This window comes from Podarcis erhardii (genome assembly GCF_964252035.2).
Source record: "Podarcis erhardii genome assembly, chromosome: 2".
NCBI classification, from domain to species: Eukaryota; Metazoa; Chordata; class Lepidosauria; order Squamata; family Lacertidae; genus Podarcis; species Podarcis erhardii.
In genome coordinates this window covers 37712018-37728204 of record NC_138498.1, presented here as the reverse complement: position 1 = coordinate 37728204, position 16187 = coordinate 37712018, and the positions used below count along the sequence as shown (strand labels likewise).

Genomic DNA, 16187 nt, shown 5'->3' with positions numbered 1-16187 from the left:
CTCTTACCCATTCAGGAAAAACAACAACCCACCTTTACACTGGAAACTTGAACAAATGTGCTTTGCCTTAGCAATGTATCAACACTGTTCAGAGCTGTATTATTATTATTTTTAAAGACATCACTAAGAGTGGGGCTGTTTACTGTTAAAGCGGGTGGCAAGTTTACTGAGCACCACTGATTGGTTGAGATGGGGGAAAAAAGAGACAATCAAGATATATGTATCCACAGCACTTTGGGTAAATATTATGGTGGCAGTAACCACCACAGTGAAGCTGTGTCCAGTTCTCCAAACTACATTAGTAACGCCAGAAACAGTCTAATCAGAAGTCACATCACATGCTCCACAGAATTGTTTGCACACAGTTTCCACAGAATTTCATCCGGTAAAGAATGAACCTTTGTACAAGAGATTCCTGTTGTTTAATACGGAAGATATTGGATTGTTTGTGTATAATGTCTACACTATGATTCCTGGCTGTTTTTACAAGAAGTTTTAAAAGGTGTGGGGGTTTTTTTAAAGTAACATTTATATGTATTAATTTCATATGGTGGTCTCAAGTTTTGACAGCTGTTTTGCAATTTATAATAATAATTTTACCAAGAGAAAGGAAAATAAAATAAAACACAGGTTGTAGTCATGATTTAGTAGTTACTTTACATAGCTAATTTGTGCTGGTCTACAGCTTCTGTTTTGGAGCATTTCTAAAAGCCCTGCTTTCTGAATACAGAATGAAGCTGAGGGAACACCCACAGTATGTAGCTCACAGAAGCTTATGCAAAAATAAAATTGTTAGCCTTTTAAGTTTCCTGTTGTCTATCCTATGTAATTGTTTTTTATCTCAAAATTTTGCTTGGTGGGGCATGCTCCCTGGTTATTTTGTTTATTGCCAGCAGCCTCACACCTCAGGAATTCTAAGAAGCAAACAAACAATGAAAAATCAGTACACTTTTGAAATCAGTGGTTAAAATCAGTGCTGTTTTGAAAGCTTGAGCCCACCATCTTGTTTCAAAACTGCATCAAATTGTATCCAAGCATAGATGAAAACCTAGGACTATCATGCAAAAATTGTTAACAATACCTTATGAAGTGTCCAAACACCTTCCACCTAGCTTTCCAGAATATATGCTAAATGATCATTTCAAATTTCCTCCCCACAGTGAGCTTAGGGAGACTCACAATAATAAAATTACAGAAAAACAATTTAACACACTATGGGCATGTACCTACACATTACCATGCTACTGGTGTTTGATGCTGAGCGCACATCATGTTTGCCAGAGTCTATCCTGTAGTTTCTTGAAACTCATTTTCCTGCAAACCAGCTTCCATTCCAAATGCAAACACAGGACTGTTGTAGTGCCCAAACCAATCTGCAGTATGGACACGTAAACAGTGGACTTGGTTCAATGGATTACAGGTTTGTCAAGTTACTCAGGCTCAGCCACTATATGGGAATAATTCTGTACTACACGGAAAATGGAAATTTTAAGTTGTTTGTAAGCCCACCCCTACCCTTCATCCACACAAAAACCTAAGTGCAAAAGAGCATGAGCATTGTACACTGGGGGTTCACTCAGTCCTGGGAACCAAATGTGTCCCACTAAGCTTCTGTCCAGCCCTTGAGACTCTCCCTAGGCTTTTTGGAAGACACAAGATTTACCCACCCGGGAAGAATGGCAGATGAAGTTGATGGACTATATGGAATTGGCGGAAATGACTGGCAGAATCCGAGACCAGGGAGAAGAGTTGGTGGAAGAAGATTGGAAAAATTTTAAAGATTATTTACAGAAATATTGTAAAATTAATGAGCTATAGAAAAATGGTGGAATGAAGTTATATGGCTTTGGCAGAAATGTTATAAGGAACTAGGTACAGATAGATTGTTAATGTATTAAAGGGAAAAATAAGGTTAGAATATGTTAAGATTAATTACAGGACAGAAAACAGAGGAAGATGGAAAGGAATTGCTGAAACAGTTAATTGAAGTGGAATACAAAAAGGGAGGCGTGAGGAAGTCAATGAAACAAGTGAATGAAAGTTAAGACTGAAAATATTGGAAGTGTTTTTAATTGTTTTTGTTTTGTTTTGTTAATTCAATGTTTCATGTAGTGTTTTTGTCTTTGTTTCTGTATTTTATTATATTGTCATGTTTAATTCTTTTTCTTTCTTTTTGTAATCTTTAAACTCTTAATAAATATTATTTTTTAAAAAAGAGAGAGACTCTCCCTAGGCTTTGACCTTGCCAGTCCTGTTTTGTCGCAGCCTGGAGTGTGTCACTGAAGGGTGATAATGCCTCCTGCATGTCTGGAGAAATGTGGATTTGCACCTGCAAATAAAAACCTTTGGCTTTTCCATGGATGGAATGTAACCTGCTATAGAACACCTACGGGATAACAGGGAAGATTGTTGTACTGTGCAACCTGTTGCTCCACATGTCAACAACCTGAGGCTCTCTAAAAGGTGACCTTGATGTCCGAAAAAAGCTCCCTACCCACTGATGCACATGTTTGGAGCAGGGAAGCAGAAGAAAAAGGCTGCTGCTATGTTGTGGCTGCAATAGAGGCCCAGATTTTCCTATGAATACCACTATATCCCTATTCAGATTAATACCTCCGCATAGGTAGATGACATTATCACCTGCACATATTGCATTCCCCTGCATTGCCTCACATCCTTACCAGACCAAAGAAGGAGATGGGGCTCGGTGAGACATTTTCCGCAACATTGTCATAGACCAGATTGGTCTTATGAATTACAAGGTTGAGCACTAGAGGTGCAGAATGAATCAACTGAACTAATCTTCTTCAACGTGGCACCAACCTGATGTTGTTGGTCTCCAGCTCCCATCAGTCTGAGCCAGCATGGCCAATGGGCGGCAATGATGGGAGTTGTAGTCTAGCAACATCTGAAGGATAGCAGTTTGGGGAAGGCTAGATGAGAAACTGAGCCCTCTTAGGGTTCTTTGTAGTAATGCCTATGTATGACAAACTAGAGAGAAAGAATGCTAAAGTAAAAGGAGCCCAACAGTCAGGTTGCTCTTACACTTGTAAAGCAAAATGGCTGGCCGTTAAGCATTGTCGTTCCATCAAAAAGGAAAGTTACAGTTCTCCAAGACACATATAACCTTTAACTCACCTTTTCCTTTTGCAACACATTTTGGCAGAGTGAAGCAGTCAATCTACTTTTAAAAAACAAGAAGGTTGAGCATTGAAATTACCTGTTCACATGAACTGAGCCCAGACGTTTTCAGCTGAAGGCTATATAATGGATGCATTCTTTGCCTAAAGCTGCTATTTAACTTTACAGCAACAGGTCATAAAAACGGTTAAATAACAGGTATTGGCAGATGTGCCCCCCGGCAGTCTATTGCATTGGAACAAAATCTTACACAACAAAGACAATTTGCCTTTCTTTAAAGCAAAACAACAACCATCCTTTGACACTGCGTATACTCAGATGAGCCTGGCTGGGTCCCAAGAGCAGCTACTGGGGCCCTGCTCACAGATCCATTGCTAAGGTCAATCAGATTGCAAGGCTGGTTCAGTGGTGGCCCTGTCGTTGAACTCAACTCACACAGGGCGTCTGTTTTGTCCGCCTATTTAGCCATTTTAAACCAGGACCTTCCAATGTGCTCTTAATTAATTGACATCAGCTTGGATTTTTCAGCTGCCGCTGATACTATTTCATCTTTCTTTCTGTGGTTGGCTGGTTTGGCTTTGAACCATTTCATGCTGCCATTTTAGTTTTTAAAACCACACATTTAAAAGTTGTTTTGTCCTATTTCTGTAAACCACCTTGAGAAGGCTTTTCTGCCCTGGAAAGGCAGCCGGGGGGGGGGGATCAAAATAAATATAAGGTCCATTGTCTCATTTCCGCTTCTCTGAATGAGTGAAAAGACCCTAATTTCCCTTCTCTTACTCAGCAGTCACTACTTGGCTTACTAACATAGCACAGCTAAAAAAACCTAGTGAGAACACTGTAAGTAGGTCAACTGCAGCCAACAAGGTGCCATCTAGACACTGTTGGATGCAAGCTCCTATCAGCCCCTGCCAGCATGACCAATAGTCTGGGATAATAGACCAATAGTCTGCCTTTTGCCAACCAAAGAGCCACTTTCTTGTAGTGTTATGGGAGCCACCGTTCTTTTGTATGGCATCTGCTGCTTCTCCTTACTACTGAGTTAGATGGGCACACAGGAATCAATTAGGCAAGGCTAATAAGGTTCTTCCCCATGTCCACATAGTCTTTGGTTAGGCAGAAGCCATATAGCTGCTCCAGTTATACTCCCACTTGAAATGTGAATCACCTTTTAAGTTACAAGAATGAAGGGAGGCAGGCAAGGCTCACTTAAGACCTCAAAAGAAAGTTTGTACATGGCCCTAAGGAACAGGATCCTTGGCGCAAATGTGTTCAACACACCCAACATTTGTTTTATCAACAGGGAAAAAAATGTGATTAGCTCAGGCGAGCTACACCCACTCCCAACCGTTTATGCCAGAATGACCATTACAAAATATGGAAAGATTATGTAACAGGAGCCCTTCCCAATTCCAGCTGTTTAGCTTAATTAAGAAAGCTTAAGGACTCGCTTACCATTAGCCAATACTCTTCTTTCTAGAGACACCAGATATTTTCTCCTGCTGACACATCATGGCATTTACAGATCAGGATAAAGGTTACACAAGTATGAAGTGCAACGTACTAGGCTATGTTGACAGCTCAAGCTGATGACCCATTGCAGAAGTCTGTGAACAGGATTGCCAAATGCAGGGACTTATTAACTGAGCTTAGAACACAAGAATTTATTCAGAACTATTTATGTTTATAGACCTCTCCATTGTAGAAAACATGAAAATATATAATTGTGCCAAAGCCCAAATGACTTTTTCTGCAGCTTCCCATGACCTGGCCCCCCTCCTTTAATTGCCTTGCTTCTCCACAATCCCTTCCCCTGCCAAAGGTCATTCAAAGGAATTTGCTTTTGTAACGCTCTAGCAGCCTTACCCCCACTTTTGCAGTTTTGTGCTTGTTTAAGTGTGGCTACAAATTTTAGGGTGGGGGCCACAGCTGACGAGCTATTAATAGAATATCTATAATGCAAAGTGCAAGTATATTAAGTGAGAAGATGCACTTGAGCCATTCTCTTCCTAGCAAATAAAACTATTGGCAGAATACAATAATGCCCACTTATACCACAAAGAACTCATAACCCACCTACTTTCAGCAGCCAGAAGCATCATAGCCAGACACTGGAGAGACCTGTCAGGAGTAAGCATGGACCAATGGTACCAAATAGTATGAGAAACTAGAAAAATTAACGAATAAACTGAAACTGACACAGGGACAAATAGAAGACACCTTCACCCCAGTATGGCTCCCCTTTATCACATACACAGCCCAACAAGACAACGACAAAAATCCACCAACAGCATACAAATCCATATGGCAAACCTGATCCAAAACACCCGCCCACCCCATTCACACATAAAAACAAAGACCACCACAGCCAACCACAAATAACCACATCCTAAGCCAACCCCAACTTCTCTCACCACCAAAGGAACACCAAGCGAACAGCAAAGAACCTGCACAAGCAACGCTGACACCAAACCCTACGTATAGTAAGTAGAATAGAAACATCTTCCCCCCTTTTCTTCCTAATGTCTCAACAAACGAAACTGATTTGTAAAAATGTTACATGGGGGGGAGGGGGAACATGAGAGACATTGCACACTTTTGTAAATCAACAAAATCTTTAATTAAAAAAAAGAAAACTATTGGCAGAATGTGCATCTTTAGGCTATGTATGCACACAAGACTCTTGTTTTTAATGTACACTGCCCGGGGATCCTTTGATAAAGGGTGGTATATAAATTGAATAAATAAGAATAGTTTCATATTCTGAAACCATTGCCACATACTCATGAACGTCACATATATGCTACAGAGCATGATGGCTCTGTAAAAGAAGACTGTAAACTCATTGTCTGAAGTTTGGGGCTTTCTGCAATCCTGAAGAACTTTGCCTTTATAAGGTGCGCTTCTAGATCTCTCAATTGTGGAGAAAGCGTTAAAATAATGCAGCACCACAAGAACTAAAGGGGTGTGTGGATACAAGTTGATATAACAAAACAGCATTTTATTACCCTTATGCACACCTTGCCCCTCTGTCTCCTTCTCCCCCATTCCCACTCTCATAACTTTAGATCTCAAGCAGAAGTTTGAATTAAACAGCAATGTATGTGCTCATATATGCACAATGCAGAGAATTTGTGCAAAGTGCATTGCTGGAAGTTTCTAAAGAGATGCTCTTCCAGGCTTTCTAAAGTAGGCTGCTAAAAGCTCAGTACTGTAATAATTAAAAAAACCCAACCACCATAGAACATCTTGCACCCTTGTGTACCGTATTTTTCGCTCCATTGGACGCACTTTTTCCCTCCTAAAAAGGAAGGGAAAATGTCTGTGCGTCTTATGGAACGAATGTGTGGTCCCTGGAGCCAAATCGCTGTTGCCCTCCGCTGCTCGGGTGCTCTTTGGCGATGGGGGGAGGGGTCACGGTGCTCTGCCGGCAGCCTCCGCTTTCCCCTGAAGCCCCGGCAACGTTCGTAGGCAGCGGGAAGGCTGTGCGCTCCTGGGCTGCTCTTTGGGGGTGGGGGGAGGAGCCACGCGGCTCTGCCGGCAGTCTCTGCTTTCCCCTGAAGCTCCGACAAGGTTTGCAAGCAGAGGGAAGGCTGTGTGTTCCTGGGATGCTCGTGGGGATTAGCAAATTGCTGTCTTTCAGTGCCTCCTAATTCAACTGCAAAGGATTGCCTAACTGGATTCTGAGCTCCATTTGAAGTTTAAAAATATTAAGTTTGGGGATTTCTTCAAGTAGCAGTTTTGCAGAAATAGTCATAAATACATGCAAAGCATCTCCACAAACCAGTAATAGTGAGCTCAGCTAAAACTGAGCAGGCATCTGGCTCAGGAACAGTTTAAACTGCACAACTATAACCAGACATCCTGTGTGTTTGTGTGTGGACCATGTTCCTAGCAGCTAATCTTTATTGCTGAAAAGAGGCACTGATATTCCAATCCAAATCTATAATTCATTATACAAATTCTTACAAGTACAGTCCACCTATACCAAACCAAAAACATTGTGTTCTCTTGTTATTGAATGGAAGCTATTTATCTGCCCTCTTTTCCTCCTCTGTTCTTCACCCCATTTTGAATCTTCCTTTCAAAACAACCATGCCTGTTTTGAGAAAACTTCAGAGATTTAGGAACTGGAGCGCAATCATTTGATCTCTTTGCTGTTCCTCCATACTCCAAGCACTTCTCATTTGCACAGCCCTGGTTTCTCTCCCTGTCTATTAATATTCTTGATTACTAACAGTAAAATGCTCAAATTTTAGTTTTTGTGACTGCTGCCAATACTGACTTCCCAGTGATAATGAAAACAGCTACATTATAATGGAATGTCTGTCCTTTTTCCATTCTCTTCGCTTTAAAGCAGCAAAGTGGACAGGAGCCACACACTTTGCTGTTTTAAATAGTTTAGTACAACATTTGAGTCAGATATTTTTTTCCTTGTTTTCCTGATCTAAAAACTTGGTGCGTCTTTTGGTCAGGTGCGTCATATGGAGCGAAAAATACGGTAATCTATTATGACAACAATTCCTGGAATGTAATTGCAGCCTTTTGTTTGCACCAGAAGAGACACCAGGGAGACATAAGCCGTCATTTTGTATCATTCTTCGCCCTCTAGTGGTAGAAAGGGATGCAACAGCCAGAATAATTTGAGAATGCAGATAGATGCCACATCACAAAGTGGATATAGGCAGGGATAATGAAGATAGGAGCTTTTCTCTTCAGCAACATGTAGACAAAAATAAATATTTTCAGAAGTGTGCCTTCTGCAGGACATTAACACTCAAGCTACAGTTAGGAGAGAACATCTGATTTTAATGAACCGACTTTACACAAACCAGAATGACACATGAGAACAAAACGGAATTTTGACAACTCTTTCCTCTGCAGAACCTGAGCACTGCTCTTCCAACTGCACTTACCTGGAATGTAAAAGTTATAATGGTCATTATGGCAAGGAAAAGTCAAGTCAAAAGTTTCACACATAAAATCAGAAGCTAGTGTTTCCCCATAATCTCCAATAGAAGAGATCCACTTATTTCCGAATTAAAACAGGAGATTCTCTTTATTTGCCAGTGTTTTATTTGTGAGTAACAGTAGGAGTTACTCACAATCCCCTGCATTTCTGAATATGTCCCTCCCAGATCCATGCTTGCCTAATGGCTGGAAGTTTACAACCCCAAAACACTGATTCATCACATGTAAGTAATGAATTAAGGGGAGATAGCAAATAGCCCAAGATCACTCAGTGAGCTTCATGGTTTGGTGAGGATTTAAGAGTTGCGTTCAACTAAGTTTTACTCGTTGAAATGAACACAAGCAGGTTAGTCTACTCTGAGTAAAATGTAGTTGAATACCACCCTGAACCTGAAGTTCCCCAGCCTGGTATGAGACTTAAGTGCAGAGAATGAGATGCCTGAGTACAGCTTTTAAAGTTCAAAGACACTCTTGGGACAGATCCTAAGTGTTGCAACTTTGTGAGAATGATGTCGGCCACCTTTACAGAGGAGTTCCAAAACTGCACACAAGGGCTCCCTGTGCCAAGGTGGCCTGATAGTTTAGCACTCCGTGAACAAAGGTAACCAAAACTAATACGCTACCTGTGGAATAACAGAGTGCAAAGCTCAAGCTGCTCCATGCCTCCAGGAGATGAAGGCCCAGTTCAGCAGCACAAAAGAACACAATTTTCTCCCCTTGAGGGCAGAAAGCAATTTGAAAAGCATGCCAATAGTTGCAGTTCTCATGTTCAGGCTTGGAATATTTGTATTGGCAGGTTTTTATTCCTCCATCAGTTGGTCCAGTCCAATGAGCACCCCAGATAGTCAGGCATTGAAGCTTTCCCTATCTCTGTTTTCAGGCCTCCAGACGCCTTACCTGGTGAACTTCTGCCCACCAAGCAGTTGCAGCATTTCCCCATTGTGAGAATTAATCAGCAACCTTAAATGAGGCGATAATTCCAACACCTATTTTGTATACTCAAAATGTATTTGCTGCTGGCTGATTTACTCTTTAAGTTACACCAAGTTTATTTTGAAATGTAAGTAAGAAGACATTCCAAGTCATGTTTCAAAATGACAGGGACAGTGGCTTCTGCTAAGTATGGAATATTAGGACAAATTATGAAAGCAGGCATATTTCAAGCACGGAGCTTCCACTGATGAGAGGCACAATGGCTTGCTAATTAATAAAAACAAGAACACACAGAGGGACCAATAAGGCATGTGACAATGCACAAATGAGATCTGGTGTCCCTAGTGAATATTTTTCCCTCTCCAAGGCCTACTGTACAATAGAAATATACAATTTGTATCTCTAGCATATGGCCTAATACGCAACAGGTCCCCCTGCATGCCTCTTAGTTAGATCTCAAATAAGTCATACTTACCTATGAGAATCCTTTTTCTGTACTGTTTTTGGTCCATCAGTACCTACAAGATATATTTGATAGTCGTCACTGTTATGGTGTCATTTTTAATATGATCAAAGTTCATTGTATAAGATGATGTTTCTAAACTTTTAAACAAAATGTTTAATAGATCAGCTACAGGCATATTAGAACTCTGCTTCACTATTTAGCATGACGATCCTTGGAATTTAAAAGGGCTCACCCTGGTATCAAGAATTGTCAGGAAACAGACTTCATATCACAGAATGGTTGCTTGCATCTTTCAGACACACCATATCTAGCAATGGTGGCCCTATAACAATTTAAACAGCTACAGAATTTAAACAGTGTGACAAATCAATGGCACACACCCAGGATCAAGTAGAATGTGGAAGTTAGAGACTAAGTTAGATACCACAAGCAGTATGTCTATGTCCTTTAATTTAATTTATTGGTGTCCCTGCGCCACACTGGTTTAGCGCAGTGCGTGGGGACTCGCCGAGCAGGCGGCTCAGTTCAGGGGTGGTTCGTGGGCCAGTTAAAAGGCCACCGTGGGCTGCTTCCGGCCCATGGGCTTTAGGTTGCCGAACCCTGGTCTACAGATCATAGATAACCAAGCTGATGCCCTGCAGATGTTGTTGGACTCCCAACTCCCATCAGTGCCAACCAGCATGGCCAAAGGCCAGGAATGATGTGAGCTGAAGATCAGAACAGCATCTGGAGAACACCATGTTGTCTATCCCTGGGCTATATGATAAAGTGGGTAGAGGGGAAAGGGAAAGTAAGAAAAAGTTTGCTGATCGTGAAGCCATGGAATCTACATTACAATTTTTAGATGGAATATGGGAGGAGGTAGCAGACATTCAAATGATGTTATGTCAGGCACTATGCAAGTTTCAGGTTGAACCAAAGGCTGCCGAGATGAATGAACACATAATGGCTGCCTGTCTCCTCCCTCCCTCAATTTTTGGGAATATAAAATGCAGCAGCAGTTACTCAGTTTTGCCTCTGCCCTTAATTAGACACTTGACAGAACAGAATGCAGTCTGGGTTTTCTCTGCATGTCGCAACAAATCTGTATGCAGTATCATACATGACCATCAAGCTGCTGCTAGAATGCTCACACCTGTTACTGCACAGGGCAGACCCCCAAAAGGAGGCTGCCAGGTTTTCATCTAGGGCAAGGTCAGGCTAGCTGGTACAAGGCAGGACCACAGCAGGCCCAGCTACGCAGCAACCATTTCCCAGCCCATGGGCTTTATACCAAGCAGCAAATACTCATTTTGGTGGTTTTTTTTAAACAAACCTCCTTCTTATCACAACAAATGTCTTACCTCAAGGGGGGGGGAAACGCAGTACTTCCAAAATGGTAGTCAACTTGTCCAAATGCAAATAGCTTTTATCTTGGGGATGGTTCCACTAATACATATAAAGAAAGTTGCAGTATGAGCAAAGCATGAACATTGGCAAAAATATTTACCTTTTAGGAATTAAAGCACCAATAATAAAAAGCAAAGTATACAGATTGTTTCCTTTCCATTATCAAGGGTGAAGGGCCCACTCACTCAGTATTCTAAAACAGGCTTCCTCAATCTCGGCCCTCCAGATGTTTTTGGCCTACAACTCCCATGATCCCCAGCTAGCAGGACCAGTGGTCAGAGATGGTGGGAATTGTAGTCTCAAAACATCTGAAGGGCCAAGGTTGAGGAAGCCTGTTCTAAAGTATATTTGGGTCCACCTGAGTGACAGGATTCGTCTGAGAGGAAGTACTTTATGTAATCTGAATCCATTAAAAGTAGCTTGGTCCTTCCCATAATAGGTTATCATTTCTCCAATGAATGTCCAATATTGAATATTATAATTTAAGAATTACTTGCATACATAATTCCCACTGTCTTGTTTTCTCAACTGGATTTTTATCCTCTAAGTATCTTCTGGAAAGTTCAAAACCTCTTACTTCCCCTAAAATTTGGCTTCTGCCAAAAGACCAAAGACAGAAAGGTGGAGCAAGTGGTATGACCCAATTCCCAGCCACACCACCCAACTCCCTTTACTTTCCAAGTACTCAATTTCTACAATCTCCCTGTCATCTGGAGCCATGGGACTTCCCACCTACTCTGCTGCATTTTCTCAAGTCCCCTTCTTAAAACTTTTATTCCAGAGAGGCATCACTGACTTCATGTTGTTTTTCCTTTTTAGCTCCCTCAATGGCGCTCTTTCAGGTAGGTCATCACTACACCCAAAATCAAATAAAGCAGACAGACCCATACATAAATACACGTTCCAATAAAGATTTCACCTTCACCATCCCAGGCAGTAATGCTTCTGAGTCCCAGCTGCTGGAAACCATAGGAGTGCTCCTGTACTCAGGTCTTGTTTGCAGGTTTCCCACAGGCATCTTGCTGGCTGCTGCCAGAACAGGATGTTGGACCAGATGGGCCATTGGGCCCAATCTTTTTACATTCTTACCCACAAGAGCAGAAGATCTACATGCTGCCACAAACCACCTTACTCCATGGCCCACTAATCAATCTACGAAAGGCAAGGCAGTTTTACTGAAAGTCCAAATGGGCACCCCAGGGAAGTAAACTCTCGCATACTGTAGGAGTAATGCAATGAAGAAAAGACTATTTTGGCGGCGGGGGGGGGGAGGCGATAATATTAATTTACTGCATTTATACCCCTTTTCTCCAACAAGGAATTCGAAGTGGCATGCATGGCTCTCCCCCTTCTCACCCAATCCCCACGACAACCCTGCGAGGTAGTTTAGGCTGGGCTGAGAGAGGTAGCGTCCGGCCCCGCTAGGGCCACCCCAGGTGAGCATAATGGCCGAGTGCGGAATTCGAACCCAGGTCCTGGTCCGGCACACCCTGACTATTTAGTAAGGCTAAGCTCTTGCTAGCAGCCCCGTCCACGTCCTATGGAGAAGCGCGTGGAGAGAAAGGGGGAGGCCGCACACCCCGCCCCTCCCCCCTCGCGCTGCCTCGAGAGCCCCGCCGCCCGCGCAAGGGAAACCTTCCACCAGACCCTCCTGCAGCCGAAAGCGCACGCGCGCACACAACTCACGCGGAACCGGAACTCAGGCCAAGGCTCGAGGGCGGAAGCGATCCGCAGGAAGCAAGGGGCTCCCGTTCTAGGACTCACTCCAACTCTGTGACCCTCGCTTCCCCGGCTCCGAGGTTCACGCCTAAAGCTGTAGAGCGCCCTCTCGGGGTCGGAATGGAATCCTACCGTCGTGAGTTCCAAGGCCGGCCTCTGAACAAGGCTGTATCAAAGGCGCTTACCTCTCAAGACAGAAATGGCTAAAAAATATAAATTGCAGCTGCCCTTCGTGCAGCTCAGGGCACTCCGATGTAAGCCCTAAATTCTTGTGGGGGCTTATATTCCCAGATACATTGTGTACAGGATTGCACCCCAAAGGCCAATTTTCGGCATTCCCTTTTGCAAGAGCAGGTGACCACGGACCAAGTTACCTGGCAGAAATAAGGGAAACCTCTGTTTCAGGAAGTTTTTGATTCAGGACTTCCAGGCAACTGTCAAAGACAGTTAAAAGACGGGACTAGATTACCCAGCCTGATGGGCGGGGTATTAATAATAATAATAATAATAATAATAATAATAATAATAATAATTGTGCAACATCTGTGAAATCCATTGTGCGACTATGTGCCTTTCATTGTGCAACAACATTCTGCCAGTGTAACAAATAGGTCACTAAGTGGACTTAGTGCTACATTGGGTACAACCCGCTGAGTTCAGTGGGGCTTCATCCCAGGTTAAATGGTTACAGGATTTCAGCCTTAAAAGATGGTGTGTGTCTGCAGGCATTTTTTAGTCACATGGTCAAATGGCTTTTCAGAATACAGTGGTACCTGGGGTTAAGAACTTACTGTAATTCGTTCTGGAGGTCTGTTTTTAACCTGAAACTGTTCTTAACCTGAAGCACCACTTTAGCTAATGGGGCCTCCTGCTGCTGCTGTGCCGCTGCTGCACAATTTCTGTTCTCGTCCTGAAGCAAAATTCTTAACCCGAGGTAATATTTCTGGTTACAGATAGGTAGCCGTGTTGGTCTGCCATAGTCAAAACAAAACAAATTCCTTCCAGTAGCACCTTAAAGACCAACTAAGTCAGTTCTTGGTATGAGCTTTCGTGTGCATGCACACTTCTTCAGATACACTGAAACAGAAGTTTCCAGACCCTTCTATATAGTGAGAAGGTGGGGAGGGGTATTACTCAGAAGGGTGGTGGGAATGGGTGATTGGCAGATAGCTGTAGAGTCGTCAACAGGCTCATCACAGCTATCTGCCAATCACCCATTCCCACCACCCTTCTGAGTAATACCCCTCCCCACCTTCTCACTATATAGAAGGGTCTGGAAACTTCTGTTTCAGTGTATCTGAAGAAGTGTGCATGCACACGAAAGCTCATACCAAGAACTGACTTAGTTGGTCTTTAAGGTGCTACTGGAAGGAATTTGTTTTGTTTTTAATATTTCTGGGTTAGTGGAGTCTGTAACCTGAAGCGTATGTAACCCGAGGTGCCACTGTACAGAGATAATGCCGCTCTCAATGGTGCCAGTGTGATTTTAATGTGAAAGGACAGCTGCTACAACCCTCAGTATCCTTACCTGGAAGTAAGTTCTGCTGAACTCAAGGAGGGCACACCTCTGAATAAAGGTATTTAGGATTGGGCTGCAAACTGACAATCTGTTCATGAGCAAAGGAATTTGATCAGCTTTGACATAACTGGGTTTGGGTTGATTAATTTGGGTTCGATTCCAGCTCTAGGAGAGGCACAGCAGTTGCCCTTAGCTCTGGGGTGGGGGGAAGCTGACAAGTAGTTTGTGGATAGTGCCATGTTAGCCCTGTAGCCCAATTTAAATGTAAGTAGGTCAGCATTAGGGACTTGTAGATAACAGCTCCAGTAAATGCTAGTTTTTGTGTGGTACGAAGAAACCTGGCTATCTCTGCGTCGTCAGAAATGAAAATAAAAATAAATCCAGCTGATTTCAACGATGTCTTTAAATAGTTGTTATTTTTTAAGGGAGTGCTTTAGAAAATTTGCATATGTTTGATTACAACTGATTCAAACGCATTTGTATTTCACATCCCCTTCCAGAAAAAAAAAAAAATCAAATTTGTTGAAATCAACCCCTTGGTGCTAACAGCATTTAATTCCTCTTAGCTCCTCTGACTCCCTCCAGATGTGATGCTTTCTCTTGATGCCAACATTTCTTCCATGAATATTACTGAGTGCGGACCTCTTGCTTACCTCCTCTCCAAGGTCTAGGCCAACAACAACTAATCAGGTTCCAACATTCCCTAAGGGCTAATAAGACTTGGTATTTCCTGAAAATAGCTCTGAACCTCAGGAATGGGATGTGTAAACATTGGTTGAGGCTTTGAGATTTCTTTGCACCGATTGCTAGATCGATATTCTACTGATTGCAAATTTTGAGAAGGGGGACATTGTTCTAAGATATCATTAAACCAAGCCTTATACAGTGGTACCTCGGGTTACATACGCTTCAGGTTACAGACTCCACTAACCCATAAATAGTACCTCGAGTTAAGAAATTTGCTTCAGGATGAGAACAGAAATCGAGCAGCGGCGGCAGCGGGAGGCCCCATTAGCTAAAGTGGTACCTCAGGTTAAGAACAGTTTCAGGTTAAGAACAGACCTCCAGAACGAATTAAGTTCTTAACCTGAGGTACCACTGTATTAACGTTATTTGGTAACATCATGGAATTTGACTTAAATAATTTCTCTGTTTAGCATTTATACAGATCATCAGCTCTGCCAACATGACTGCTCTTTTTTGCTTTGCCTGATCTTTGCCTTTCAAAGATCCTAAGGCTGCAATTCTAAACTTGCTTATTGGATACAAAGCATATTGAGCTCAATGGGATGGACTTCTGAGCATACATGCATAGGATTGCAGACTTATAATGCAATCCTATGTACTGATCTCTTTGGGGCTCGTTACTGAGTATACAGGCAAAGGATGGGGCTGCATAAGACTCAAATGCTTCTGGAGGCATATATGGCTTGATTCAGTCTGAGATATTAGACCTCATAACCCCTATCTGTGCCTCCATTGCATGATGTAGTGATTCCCCAGAGCCCATGTCTGTGTGTATCTGTCAGATATAGTCGACCACAAATCCTTGAACTCTCAGCACAACCATATCCTCCAGCTTCTTGGCAAGCCTGTCTGATTTCAGCAAGTCATCCTTTTTTATTTTTAAACTAAGCTCTGCCCAGCACGACTGCCTGCCTAGCAGTGGAGACAACAAGCTGGGATAGCCATTCTGAACTGTGTGGACATTGTTGCCCTGGAAGGAAATTGTTCCCTAAGACTAGGTGATGCCGCTTTTCATTGAAGATGTGTGGGCAGGCAGGGGTAGAATTATGTGGCACACCACACCAAGGGGCATTGTGCCACACTGGGGTCCCCGCAATAATTAATAGATGCATTTATACTCATAAAATTTAAGGCAGCTTACAAATCAGCATTTCCAATTTTAAAAACCATTCATGTGAAAAGAGGGCAATAAAATAAGTTATGCAATATAAAGCAGCAGCCCTTTCAAAAGGTGCAGTGCTATCAGTGAAATATGCAGAGCCACAGTCACCATGTGCTTCACCTAGAATGCATGGATGTGCA

At 42.6% G+C, this 16187-nt stretch overlaps 1 protein-coding gene across 1 annotated transcript in view; it reads right to left on the bottom strand.

Annotated features, from left to right (window-relative positions):
* Window positions 1-11001, bottom strand: part of SEC14L1 (SEC14 like lipid binding 1) — a 58758-nt gene extending 47757 nt beyond the window's left edge. Inside the window, exons 1-2 of the mRNA XM_081850760.1 lie at window positions 10855-11001; window positions 9521-9563 (exon numbers count right to left, since the gene is read on the bottom strand). The gene's annotated coding sequence lies outside the window, so the exon portion shown is untranslated. The remainder of the gene's footprint in view (window positions 1-9520; window positions 9564-10854) is intronic.
* Window positions 11002-16187: the final 5186 nt, after the last annotated feature.